This window comes from Triticum aestivum, chromosome 6B (assembly GCF_018294505.1).
Source record: "Triticum aestivum cultivar Chinese Spring chromosome 6B, IWGSC CS RefSeq v2.1, whole genome shotgun sequence".
Lineage (NCBI taxonomy): Eukaryota > Viridiplantae > Streptophyta > Magnoliopsida > Poales > Poaceae > Triticum > Triticum aestivum.
In genome coordinates, this window is record NC_057810.1 from 294,872,250 (window position 1) to 294,885,794 (window position 13,545).

The following is a 13,545-nucleotide window of genomic DNA, read 5'->3' on the forward strand; positions in this document are numbered from 1 at the left end:
GGGGCTTATGATTTGATTGCTCGTTACTCACTATTAATGCGGCGCAACAATCGTGCTGAGTCTCCCATGCGGTTGTGCACTACTCCCTCGATTCTTAAATATACTCTGGAGTATTTGTCTTTCTAGAGATTTCAACGAGTTACTACATACGAAGCAAAATGAGTGAATCTACACTCTAAAATATGCCCATTTGAAATTTGTAAAAAGAAAAATATTTAGGAACGGAGGAGTATGATTTTGTGCATGGCACATGGACCCGGATGCTGAAGAGGTTTCTGGCAATGCTATCAAGCTTCCAACATTTGTTTACATAATTGACTTACTATACAAATAATTTTCCAGTGACATGAAATTGTACAATGCTCTGAGCTTTCAGCTTTTGTTTCGTGTCTTGCCATCGATACTCTTTCGGAAACAATAAAAAACTAACTTCATTGCTAATGCATCTCAATGATTAGCAGATCAGAGCTAATATTTACATCACAACTGAAGACAAAGTTGTGAGAAGGTGTTAAATTAAAATTGATCCATGCTTTCATTGGCAGGAATGTCCCCCCAGCTCTATCTAAATCAACAAGGCATGTTGGGAAAAAAGTAGCTGTCTGGAGCATGCAACATTCTGTCATTTTGTGCAGTTCCACTAAAATAGAGCTGAGCGTCCCTGTTCCAAAGATATTAAGTGTGATTACGATAATAGAGGACTGCTGATGAAACAATAAACACACAAATAGAAGCCGATCACCTTTGCAATCTCTCTTAAGACTAACTAGTTGGAGATGATTAGGCTCGGAGTTGGATGAGGAGGATAGAGAAAAACCAATCTCCCTTTGTGCAATCGCACTGAAATGTAGAGACGTTGCCCGTGTGACATTTTAGTACAACTGCACAAAACACTCTTAAGAAAAAAATGATTTGTGTAGTTCACCAAAAGGTCGCAATAGCAACGAGGTGAAATGGATAGCCCTGTTTGCAAAAAAGAGGTAGAAAGCAAACAATTACTGGCCAATAATAGTTGATGACACATGCGACGACAAAAAAGAAGCATATTCCTTGACCTAAGGGAAGATAACAACACGATTGTGTTTATCTAAAATGGTGTGAGGACGAGATTGCAATATGGAAAGTACGCCGGACGAGCTACATTTTGGGCAAAGAACTATGGAAGATCCACATGCAGCGACGTGGAAAGACGGGCAATGGAGCAAGGCCGGAGGGGATACCTGGGGGTCGTCAGGATGTAACTAGGTGAGCAACGATGGGCAGGATCTGCCCATACTGCGGCAGCGAGCAGGTGGCGTAGGCCCTACCACGCTGGAGCTTGGTCAGGGAGAACGGCGGGTGCCGCAGATCGAGACGTGCTACCTCGGCGCCGTCGAATGGAGAAACGATGCACATCCTCCCTTTCCACCGGCGGATGGGATGCGGCCGGGTCAGTGACCAACGGTGAGAGAGAGAGAGAGAGGCCACCGCCGCCTTGTGTGAGATATTCTGAAGAGAGACAAACCCAGGCAGGCAGGCTCCATTGTATATAGTGTAGCGGACTGCCTTTTTCTCCATAAAAATCGTTTTATATTCTATGTACATGCCATTGAGCGATATAACTTTATTTAAAAATAATGCACCAATGCATCAAGTCGAACTTTGTTTCGTGCACGCGTGGTACACGACCTCCGTAGGTAACAACCGCTACACGTGTTCAAATTAGCACGTGGGTTGCCATTTCATACAGAAATGAGCTCCACCGTGTACCCGTGCGGGTGTGGCTGGGCATGAAGCGTGAGTACGTGCACCTATTCTCTTCGTGTACGTACACCACCTACGTGGGGTTGTGTGAGAGAGATACAAACGTAGAGAGATATAGTGTGTGAGTTCGTGAGTGTTATTTTTTTTGGGGGGAGGAGGGTCAATCAAAAAAATGTAACATATGCAATGTGTGTGAAATAGAGTCCTGGATATATCATATATATAGAGGGGGAGATCCACGAGAAGAGAGTGGAGGTATCATCGGCTTTAGGTATCCATAGAACCGAAGAGAGGGATGATGTGTGTGTGTGTGTACGTGCGCGTGATCGGTAAAGAGTGCCATCGAATTTGTGTGTTCCCACGTCAAAGATATAGTGGCTGGCCTACTAGAACGTGAGAGGGGACAGGTGCAGTTTGTCTCTATGGCATGGATACCTACCTACAACGCTCGACTATTGGTGTGTGGTGTTGGAGGGGGGAGGCCTAATTAACTATAAAGGTACAATGGCTGGTATATGTGTGGAGGAGGAGAGAGGCCTACCTTATGTATTAAGGGAGATCGATCGACATCCATGCATATGTGTAGGAGAGGAATAAGGTTGGGAGAGAGACAGAGCTAGAGTGTTGGAGGGGGTGGTAGTGGAGTTGCTTCTAACAAATGGTGGGAGAGGCTTGCTAGACAAACGGAGGGCACGCCTGCAATATCAATAAGAGAGGGGATGACTGCCTGTCTGTGCACGTGCGTATGAGAGACGGGTCAGGAGGCATGCACGAATGATGAGGGGGGCGATATGGCTGTGGTAAGCAAACATACCTACATAGGAAGATCAATCGTCCTTTGTTAGAGAAAGGAGAGACATAACTTGTGAGGTACGTAAATCGATGGGTGGGGGGAAATAGTTAAAGTCGACCTAGGTATATGTAGGGAGATCGATCGGTATACATGCATGTATGTGTTAGAAGCAAATAAGGCCCGAGGAGAAGGATAGAGAGAGAGGGATGCATCTAGGAGATGGTGCGAGAGGCATACTATATCGAGGGGTAAGGAGTGTGTGAGTACGAGATCGATGAAAAGAATGGTGGGAGTGAGGCATGGATGGTGATAAGAGAAGAGGGGAAGCTTGTGTTTGTGGTAGGCACACCTGGCTAGAGAGGCATATTGATCGATGTGTGTCGTAAAGAAGGAGGTGGGGGGTCTACACACACCGTGGGTGAACGACCTAAAGTGAAAAGACGATTTTGCGCGATGGAGCTAGAGAATGCTGAGGAAGGGTGAGAGGGATGCAGGCGTGTGCATGCACGAGAGAAAGTTAGCGCTAGCTACAAAGATAAGAGGATTGTGTGGGTGTAAAAGACGAATAGAGATCATGATTCATTATAAAAAAGCGAATTCAGATATTTGAAGAATTTATCATAGTGTTTTAAACCGACGCATGCGTGAATATATATAATGGTGATACACCTGGTGTGGTTATGAACATGTAATACTACATATAATATATTTTATATCTACTCTTACAAAAAAACGGAGTTGTTGATGATGGTGCGCCTGCCATCCTACAATATAGGCCGTCCGATTTATATCTGACGGATAGGAAGGAAACTATGGCAATTTTCAAAAAAGATACCCACACCCCTCTCCATATTTGCAAAGAAGGCCCCCCCCTTGATCATGTTGATGTTCTTGGAACGCATGGGCATCTTGCTAGTACTACATATAATATATAGAACATTGATTATAATTTGGGCTAATGTGTGGCTTTTGCAGCTCAGGGCTAAATACTTGTCATAATGTAGGGGGCGGGGCACTATACTTTGTGTGATAAACACGGTGTACATATGGAACATGGTTTAGATTATGAATATATAGTTAGTACATCAAATGTACTATTATTTGGAATCAACATCAAGTGTATTCAAAAAATTGAATTCGAATTCATATAGTACACATATTTCATATCTATCTCTATAGTAATCATGTGGTGTATTGTTAAGGTAATACACAGATGATGGTTGAAGTTGGCCACAATCATGATTGTAGATTCTTATTGAAATAGAGAAACAAATTCAAATTCAGTTCGAATTGCAGTGGCAGTATAAACATTTGGAATGCACTAAAATGTTGGTATGAGTAGGTTACATGCATTATACAGCCAATGAAAAAAATTTAATTGGACATAACATGGATTCATACTCCCTCCTTCCATCTATATAGGGCCTAATGTGTTTTTAAGACCGCCTTTGACTATTGACAAGATTAATAGTACATGACATGCACAATGTGAAAATTATATCATTAAAAGCTCCTTTCACACACGAATTTAATGGTGTGCTTTGTGTAAGTTGCATGTCATATATTATTGCTCTAATATTTGGTCAAAGTTAGCCTCAAAAAACGCATTAGTCCCTGTATAGATGGAAGGAGGGAGTAGCTTTGAATAGCATTTGTATAGTAAAACGGGACAAGACTCTCTCTTTGTATGTGTGAATAGTTTTTTTCATTTTTTTCGTTGAGGGAAGTGAGAATTGATTTGGTACGTACAAGTACAATATTACACGTTAGGCTTGTCCCTAAAATTCAACCCCCACCTGGTTATATCCCGAAAATTCAGATATCGTGCTCCCAAAATTGGCGCCTTCACAAGCTGCGCCTTGCTATCCCAAAATTACAACGCGCGCGAAAACTCCCTCAAGCTGCCAAATCCCGACACGCAAAATCCCCCTTCTAACCCTGAGCCGAAAGGGATGCTAGTTCAATCGGTGAGGGTACTTTTGTAACACACCCTACATTTTGGACAAGCGCGTCCCTAAGTCATGCCCCCCCTCCCATCGCCTCCTTTTCGCCATTCGAAATCCCAGGCCACCATAACCTCTCCGCTCCAGCCGTGAAACCCCACCTTCCTCCGTCCGCCACCTCACCGATGCCCAGCCGGAGCCTCTTCCCCGACGACTCGTCCACCGCAACAGCTCAACGTCCCTCATCCACCTCCCCGGTTCAGCCGTCCCGTCCTCCATCTCCAAGGAGTTGCTCCGTTGATCGCCTCATTTATCGCGGCTGCTCCATCCCACAGCGCCGCCTTAACTTGCTCCACTAGAACCGCAGCATCCTCACCGACTCCTCGGATGAAGCCGAGGCCTACTTGGCGCCGCCAAAGAGGTTGTACACTCATCACATTGCACTTTATCCTTAACTCGACCTCCCGGCACCGACGGTGCTCCATCTCGCACCCCCATGGAGCGGCTACCTCGAAGCCGGCGCCGCGGGTGATGTCTCCACGGCAGCTCTCCCTTAGTGCGAGGCCCCTTCGGTGGTGGCGTCCATACCAGCCAGATCTGCTGCTTCTGCTCTGGCTCTCGCTCGCTCGCTCGTGCTGCTGCTGCTGTTCTCCCCCTCGCTCGTGCTGCTACTCTGCCCCGATTTAGCTACACTTCAGTCGACTGAATCGACTTTTGGGTCAGTCGATTTTCAGGGGGTGGGGGGCTCACCGGAGTTAAGGAAGAACCACCCGCAACGGGGAGGGGGGCTCGCCGGAGAGGTACCCCACTATCTATCTTAGGGTTCAGGGTGGGGCGGGGGGGGGGGCTAGAGGGCTGGACGGGGCGGCGGCGAACCGACGGTGGGGAGTTGTTTCGGGGCGGTGAGGCGGGTGGGGGCCGGCGGTTCGGCTGGTGGTGGCTGGTGGCTCAGGGGGGTGCAGGTTGAAGATGAACTGCACACCCTCCCTGAACTACTTGTCAAGTGCCTCTCTACTACCACTATGTTCAGTTTCGGCAGTAACATTCAGATTCCACAGTAAATTTTAGTTTCAATAGTTAAGTTCAGAGTCAACAATTTTTACCTCATCTATTGTAGTTAGGTGGTTTTTGGTGATGTAAATTTTATAGCATCTATTGAAGATGCTATTAGAATCCCACTTGAGATTAACGATGTTTGTCTTGTGCTGCTTCAGCCTTGACGTGTTACGGCTCACCGAAGCTGCTCCAATGACAGAACGATCCATCACAATAGAGCAGTGCCTTGGACGTCGTCTACAGATTCCTCAGATCTTCCTCCACACCTCCGACAGCCACCTCTGCCTCAACTTCTTCAGCGACCAACCCAATGATGCTGAGGTCGACACGGCTACGGCAAAGACACTTATGACTCTACATTCATGTCGATCCATTAGGGCTATTTTGGTTCAACGAAAAAACATAGAATCAGGAAATTTTCCTATGGCACTCTACTATTCAATTATTCATGCATTTTGTTGAAAGGAATGGAGAAAAACATCCACCTGGACCTACTTTTCAAAATCCTATGCATGAAAACAAGACCAAGTGCATTAGTGACAGAATAACATTCTAACTGTACACGCTTTCATATGGTTTCACTTTATTTTGGCCATGTTTCTTTGCATTCCTCTGCTCTGTTTACACCCAATTCCTGTGAACCAAACACCCAAGTTGACAGAAATCCTGTGTTTACAAATGCTCTGTTTACCATGTGCATTCCTATCCTATTCCGGTGTTTTCCCTATCCCTGTGTTTTTAGAATCATGCAAGCCAAATGAGCCCTTACAGAATTACTTCGGTTACAGGTAGGTGTCGAAGAAAACTTTGTGTGGTTTATCCTGCTCCTGCCGCGACGTCGTCCACCTCACCTGAGCTGCTCCATCGACAGAAGCATCCACCAAATTGACATGATGACTCCTGACCGTCTTTAGCTGCCTTAGATCTCCTTCCCTGCCGCTGGCACCCACCGCAACGACATCACCATCATCGACTCAGCAGATGAACCTGAAGGGTCCACGGGTCCACAAGAGAGGTCGCACTCTTTTGTTTCTGCTTATGTTATGCATTGCTTAATATTACCTGCTACTTTATTGTCCCATTCACCTCTTAGACTCCAAGTTAGGTCCAAATTGATGTTCAAACTTGAGTTCTAAATTAGTTGTGGGGCACATATCAAGGCAGCAATGAATAGTATCTCTGTTTAATATCTGGTTCACCTAGGGTATGTCTATGTTGTTCATCTTGGGTGGGAAACAAATAGTAAAGCAATCATCATCTGTTTTTTATTAAATTAAAGCAATCATCAACCTGCTATCATTATTTTTGGATCCATCCACTGGTTGTTACCATTACTCTAGATTTCTGCATGCTCTCCTTACATAATCTCACTATATTTTTTTGTATGCATGTCAGATATTGTACACATTCATGCTAAACATGTAGAGAAAAAGAGAAGAGTTTTGCACGGCAATACAATGTCATGCAGACATCGCTCCATGATGGGTTCGATGGCAAACCCTCCCACCCCTCTCTAGATTGTAATCGAGAGGAAGATATCTGTTCTGATGCGGATTCAGATGCAACTGGCCACTCCTATTTACCCCCAAGGTGTTTGCTCTAACTTGGCATGATGATGTTAGTCATATCATGCATATGTTGCCTTGCAGTGCCTACTTTCGACATCATATATGTCATCTTCTTAGTTAAGACATGTTTTGTAATGCCACCTATTTAGTTTCAATATCATATATGGGAATTATGCAGTCTCATGTCTTTTAGCCAGCCATAATATATCTGGAATGTGCAATGCCATCCTGCTTAACCAGACATCATATATTTGAATGATATCTAGCCCATCCTCTTCTTCATTAAATTTCCATTTGTCAACAATGTTTGTACATTAAACTACTCTTCTTGTGAATCAGCCATTTGAGTGGGTGATGGAAAAATCTGGAGTGAAAACAAGGCCTTCAAAGCAGACAGTGCACCTGTCGAAGCAGATCTCTGTTGGAAATATGCCCTAGAGGCAATAATAAATTAGTTATTATTATTATATTTCCTTGTTCATGATAATCGTTTATTATCCATGCCATAATTGTATTGATAGGAAACTCAGATACATGTGTGGGTACATAGACAACACCATGTCCCTAGTAAGCCTCTAGTTGACTAGCTCGTTGATCAATAGATGGTTATGGTTTCCTGACCATGGACATTGGATGTCGTTGATAACGAGATCACATCATTAGGAGAATGATGTGATGGACAAGACCCAATCCTAAGCCTAGCACAAAGATCGTGTAGTTCGTATGCTAAAGCTTTTCTAATGTCAAGTATCATTTCCTTAGACTATGAGATTGTGCAACTCCCGGATACCGTAGGAATGCTTTGGGTGTACCAAACGTCACAACGTAACTGGGTGGCTATAAAGGTGCACTACGGGTATCTCCGAAAGTGTCTGTTGGGTTGGCACGAATCGAGACTGGGATTTGTCACTCCGTGTGACGGAGAGGTATCTCTGGGCCCACTCGGTAGGACATCATCATGTGCACAATGTGACCAAGGGGTTGATCACGGGATGATGTGTTACGAAACGAGTAAAGAGACTTGTCGGTAACGAGATCTAACAAGGTATCGGGATACCGACGATCGAATCTCGGACAAGTACAGTACCGCTAGAAAAAGGGAATTGAATACGGGATTGATTGAATCCTCGACATCGTGGTTCATCCGATGAGATCATCGTGGAACATGTGGGAGCCAACATGGGTATCCAGATCCCGCTGTTGGTTATTGGCCGGAGAGATGTCTCGATCATGTCTACGTGTCTCCCGAACCCGTAGGGTCTACACACTTAAGGTTCGATGACGCTAGGGTTATAGGGAATAGATATACGTGGTTACCGAATGTTGTTCGAAGTTCCGGATGAGATCCTGGACGTCACGAGGAGTTCTGAAATGGTCCGAAGGTAAAGATTTATATATTGGAAGTCCTGTTTTGGTCACCGGAAAAGTTTCGGGTTTTATCGGTAATGTACCGGGACCATCGGGAAGGTCCCGGGGGTCCACCAAGTGGGGCCACCGGCCCCAGAGGGTTGCATGGGCCAAGTGTGGAAGGGGACCAGCCCCAGGTGGGCTGGTGCGCCCCCCCACAAGGGCCCAAGGCGCCTAAGGTTTGGGGAGGGGGCGCACCCACCTTACTTGGGGGGCAAGTTTCCCCTCTCCCCCCTCCCTTGGCCGCCACCCAGATGGGGATTGGGTCTGCCGCCACCCCTAGGGAGGGAACCTTGGGTGGGGGCGCAGCCATCCCTTTCCCCCTATATATAGTGGAGGCAAAGGGACAGCCCAACACACGAAGTTATTCTCCTGTTGGCGCAGCCCTACCTCTCTCCCTCCTCGTCTCTCGTAGTGCTTGGCAAAGCCCTGCTGGAGTGCCATGCTCCTCCACCACCACCACGCCGGCGTGCTGTTGCTGGAGAGAGTCTTCCCCAACCTCTCCCTCTCTCCTTGCTGGATCAAGGCGTGGGAGACGTCACCGGGCTGTACGTGTGTTGAACGCGGAGGTGTCGTCCGTTCGGCACTAGGATCTCCGGTGATTTGGATCACGACGAGTACGACTCCTTCAACCCCGTTCTCTTGAACGCTTTCGCTTAGCGATCTACAAGGGTATGTAGATGCACTCTCCTTCCCCTCGTTGCTAGATTACTCCATAGATTGGTCTTGGTGTTGCGTAGAAAATTTTGAATTTCTGCTACGTTCCCCAACAATGGCATCATGAGCTAGGTCTATGCGTAGTTTCTATGCACGAGTAGAACACAAGTTGTTGTGGGCGTTGATTTTTGTTCAATATGCTTACCGTTACTAGTCCAATCTTGTTTCGACGGTATTGTGGGATGAAGCGGCCCGGACCGACCTTACACGTAAACATACATGAGATAGGTTCCACCGACTGACATGCACTTGTTGCATAAGGTGGCTAGCAGGTGCCAGTCTATCCCACTTTAGTCGGATCGGATTCGATGAAAAGGGTCCTTATGAAGGGTAAATAGCAATTGACATATCACGTTGTGGTTTTTTCATAGGTAAGAAACGTTCTTGCTAGAAACCCATAGCAGCCACGTAAAACATGCAAACAACAATTAGAGGACGTCTAACTTGTTTTTGTAGGGTATGCTTTGTGATGTGATATGGCCAAAAGATGTGATGAGTGATATATGTGATGTATGAGATTGATCATGTTCTTGTAATAGGAATCACGACTTGCCTGTCGATGAGTACGACAACCAGCAGGAGCCATAGGAGTTGTCTTTATTTTTGTATGACCTGCGTGTCATTGAATAACGCCATGTAAATTACTTTACTTTATTGCTAAGCACGTTAGCCATAGAAGTAGAAGTAATCGTTAGCGTGACAACTTCATGGAGACACAATGATGGAGATCATGATGATGGAGATCATGGTGTCATGCCGGTGACGATGATGATCATGGAGCCCCGCAGATGGATATCAAAAGGAGCAAAATGATATTGGCCATATCATGTCACTTTTTCATTGCATGTGATGTTTATCATGTTTATGCATCTTATTTGCTTAGAACGATGGTAGCTTAAATAAGATGATCCCTCGCAATAATTTCAAGAAAAGTGTTCCCCCTAACTGTGCACCGTTGCGAAGGTTTGTTGTTTCGAAGCACCACGTGATGATCGGGTGTGATAGATTCTAACGTTCGAATACAACGGGTGTAAGCCAGATTTACACATGCAATACACTTAGGTTGACTTGATGAGCCTAGCATGTACAGACATGGCCTCGGGACACGGAAGACCGAAAGGTCGAGCATGAGTCGTATAGAAGATACGATCAACATGAAGATGTTCACCGACGTTGACTAGTCTGTCTCACGTGATGATCGGACACGGCCTAGTTGACTCGGATCATGTAATCACTTAGATGACTAGAGGGATGTCTATCTGAGTGGGAGTTCATAAGATGAACTTAATTATCCTGAACATAGTCAAAAGGTCTTTGCAAGTCATGTCATAAGCTCGCGCTTTAGTTCTACTGTTTAGATATGTTCCTAGAGAAAAAAACTTAGTTGAAAGTTGATTGTAGCGATTATGCGGACTAGGTCCATAAACTGAGGATTGTCCTCGTTGCTTCGTAGAAGGCTTATGTCCTTAATGCACCGCTCAGTGTGCTGAACCTCGAACGTCGTCTGTGGATCTTGCGAACATCTGACATACACATTTTGATAACTACGTGATAGTTTAGTTAAACGGTTTAGAGTTGAGGCACCAAAGACGATTTCGAAATGTCGCGGAACATATGAGATGTTTCGAGGGCTGAAATTGGGATTTCAGGCTCGTGCCCACGTCAAGAGGTATAAGACCTCCGACGAGTCTCTTAGCCTGCAAACTAAGGGAGAAAAGCTCAATCGTCGAGCTTGTGCTCAGATTGTCTGAGTACCACAATCACTTGAATCAAGTGGGAGTTAATCTTCCAGATGAGATAGTGATGTTTCTCCAAAGTCATTGCCACCAAGCTGCTAGAGCTTCGTGATGAACTATAACATATCAGGGATAGATATGATGATCCTTGAGATATTAGCGATGTTTGACACCGTGAAAGTAGAAATCAAGAAGGAGCATCAATTGTTGATGGTTGGTGAAACCACTAGTTTCAAGAAGGGCAAGGGCAAGAAGGGATACTTCATGAAACGGCAATCAGCTGCTGCTCTAGTGGAGAAACCCGAGGTTGAACCCAAACCCGAGACTAAGTGCTTCTGTAATAAGGGGAACAGTCACTGGAGCATAATTACCCTAGATACTTGGTAGTTAAGAAGGCTGGCAAGGTCGATAGAAGTATATTGGATATACATTATGTTAATGTGCACTTTACTAGTACTCCTAGTAGCACCAGGGTATTAGATACCAGTTCGGTTGCTAATTGTTAGTAACTCGAAATAAAAGCTACGGAATAAACCAAGACTAGCTAAAGGTGAGCTGACAATATGTGTTGGAAGTGTTTCCAAGGTTGATGTGATCAAGCATCGCACGCTCTCTCTACCATCGAGATTGGTGTTAAACCTAAATAATTGTTATTTGGTGTTTGCGTTGAGCATAGACATGATTGGATTATGTCTATCGCAATACGGTTATTCATTTAAGGAGAATAATGGTTACTCTGGTTATTTGAATAATACCTTCAATGGTCTTGCACCTAAAATGAATGGTTTATTGAATCTCGATCGTAGTGATACACATGTTCATGCCAAAAGATATAAGATAGTAATGATAGTACCACCTACTTGTGGCACTACCATGTAAGTCATATTGGTATAAAACGCATGAAGAAGCTCCATGTTGATGGATCTTTGGACTCACTCGTTTTTGAAAAGATTGAGACATGTGAACCATGTCTATTGGTATATACACATGAAGAAACTCCATGCAGATGGACTGTTTGGACTCACTTGATTTTGAATCACTTGAGACATGCAAATCATACCACATGGGCAAGATGACTGAAAGCCTCGTTTTCAGTAAAATGGAACAAGAAAACAACTTGTTGGAAGTAACACATTTTGATGTGTGCAGTCCAATGAGTGATGAGGCACGCAGTGGATATCGTTATGTTCTTACTTCACGGATGATTTGAGTAGATACTAAGTATATTTACTTGATGAAACACAAGTTTGAATTATTGAATGGTTCAAGTAATTTCAGAGTGAAGTTGAAGATCATCGTGACAAGAGGATAAAATGTCTATGATATGATCATAGAGATGAGTATCTAAGTTACGAGCTTTGGCACGCAATTAAGATATTGTGGAAATTGTTTCACAATTAATACCGCCTGGAACACCATAGTGTGATGGTGTGTCCGAACATCATAGTTGCACCCTATTGGATATGGTGCGTACCATGATGTCTCTTAACAAATTACCACTATCGTTCATGGGTTAGGCATTAGAGACAACCGCACTCACTTTAATAGGGCACCACGTAATTCCGTTGAGCCGACACAGTTTGAACTATGGTTTGGAGAAACCTAAGTTGTCGTTTCTTAAAAGTTTGGGGCTGCGACGCTTATGTGAAAAAGTTTCAGGTTGATAAGCTCGAACCCAAAGCGGATAAAATGCATCTTCATAGGACACCCAAAACAGTTGGGTATACCTCCTAATTCAGATCCGAAAGCAATAGGGATTGTTTCTTGAATCGGGTCCTTTCTCGAGGAAAAATTTGTCTCGAAAATTGAGTGGGAGGATGGTGGAGACTTGATGAGGTTATTGAACTATCACTTCAACTAGTGTGTAGCAGGGCACAGGAAGTTGTTCCTGTGGTGCCTACACCAATTGAAGTAGAAGCTTATGATAGTGATCATGAAGTTTTGGACCAAGTCACTACCGTACCTCGTAGGGTGACAAGGATGCGTACTACTTCAGAGTGGTACAGTAATCCTGTGTTGAAGGTCATGTTGCTAGACAACAATGAACCTACGAGCTATGGAGATGTGATGGTGGGCCCATATTCCGACAAATGGTTAGAAGCCATGAAATCCGAGATAGGATCCATGTATCAGAACAAAGCATGGACTTTGGTGGACTTGCCCGATGATCGGAAAGCCATTGAGATAAATGGATCTTTAAGAAGAAGACGGACGTGGACGGTAATGTCACCGTCTATGAAGCTCGACTTGTGGCGAAGAGTTTTTCACAAGTTCAACGAGTTGACTACAATGAGTTTTTTTTCTCATTTGTAGTGATGCTTAAGTTCGTCGGAATCATATTAGCATTAGCTGCATTTATGGAATCTGGCAGATGGATGTCAAAACGAGTTCCTTACCAGTTTTCGTAAGGAAAGGTTGTATGTGATACAGTCAGAATATGCGCTTTGATGGAATGATCAAAGATTTTGGGTTTGTACAAAGTTTATGAGAAACTTGTATTTCCAAAGAAGTGAGTGGGAGCACTATAGAATTTCTCATAAGTATATGTTGTAAACATATTGTTGATCAGAAATGATGTAGAA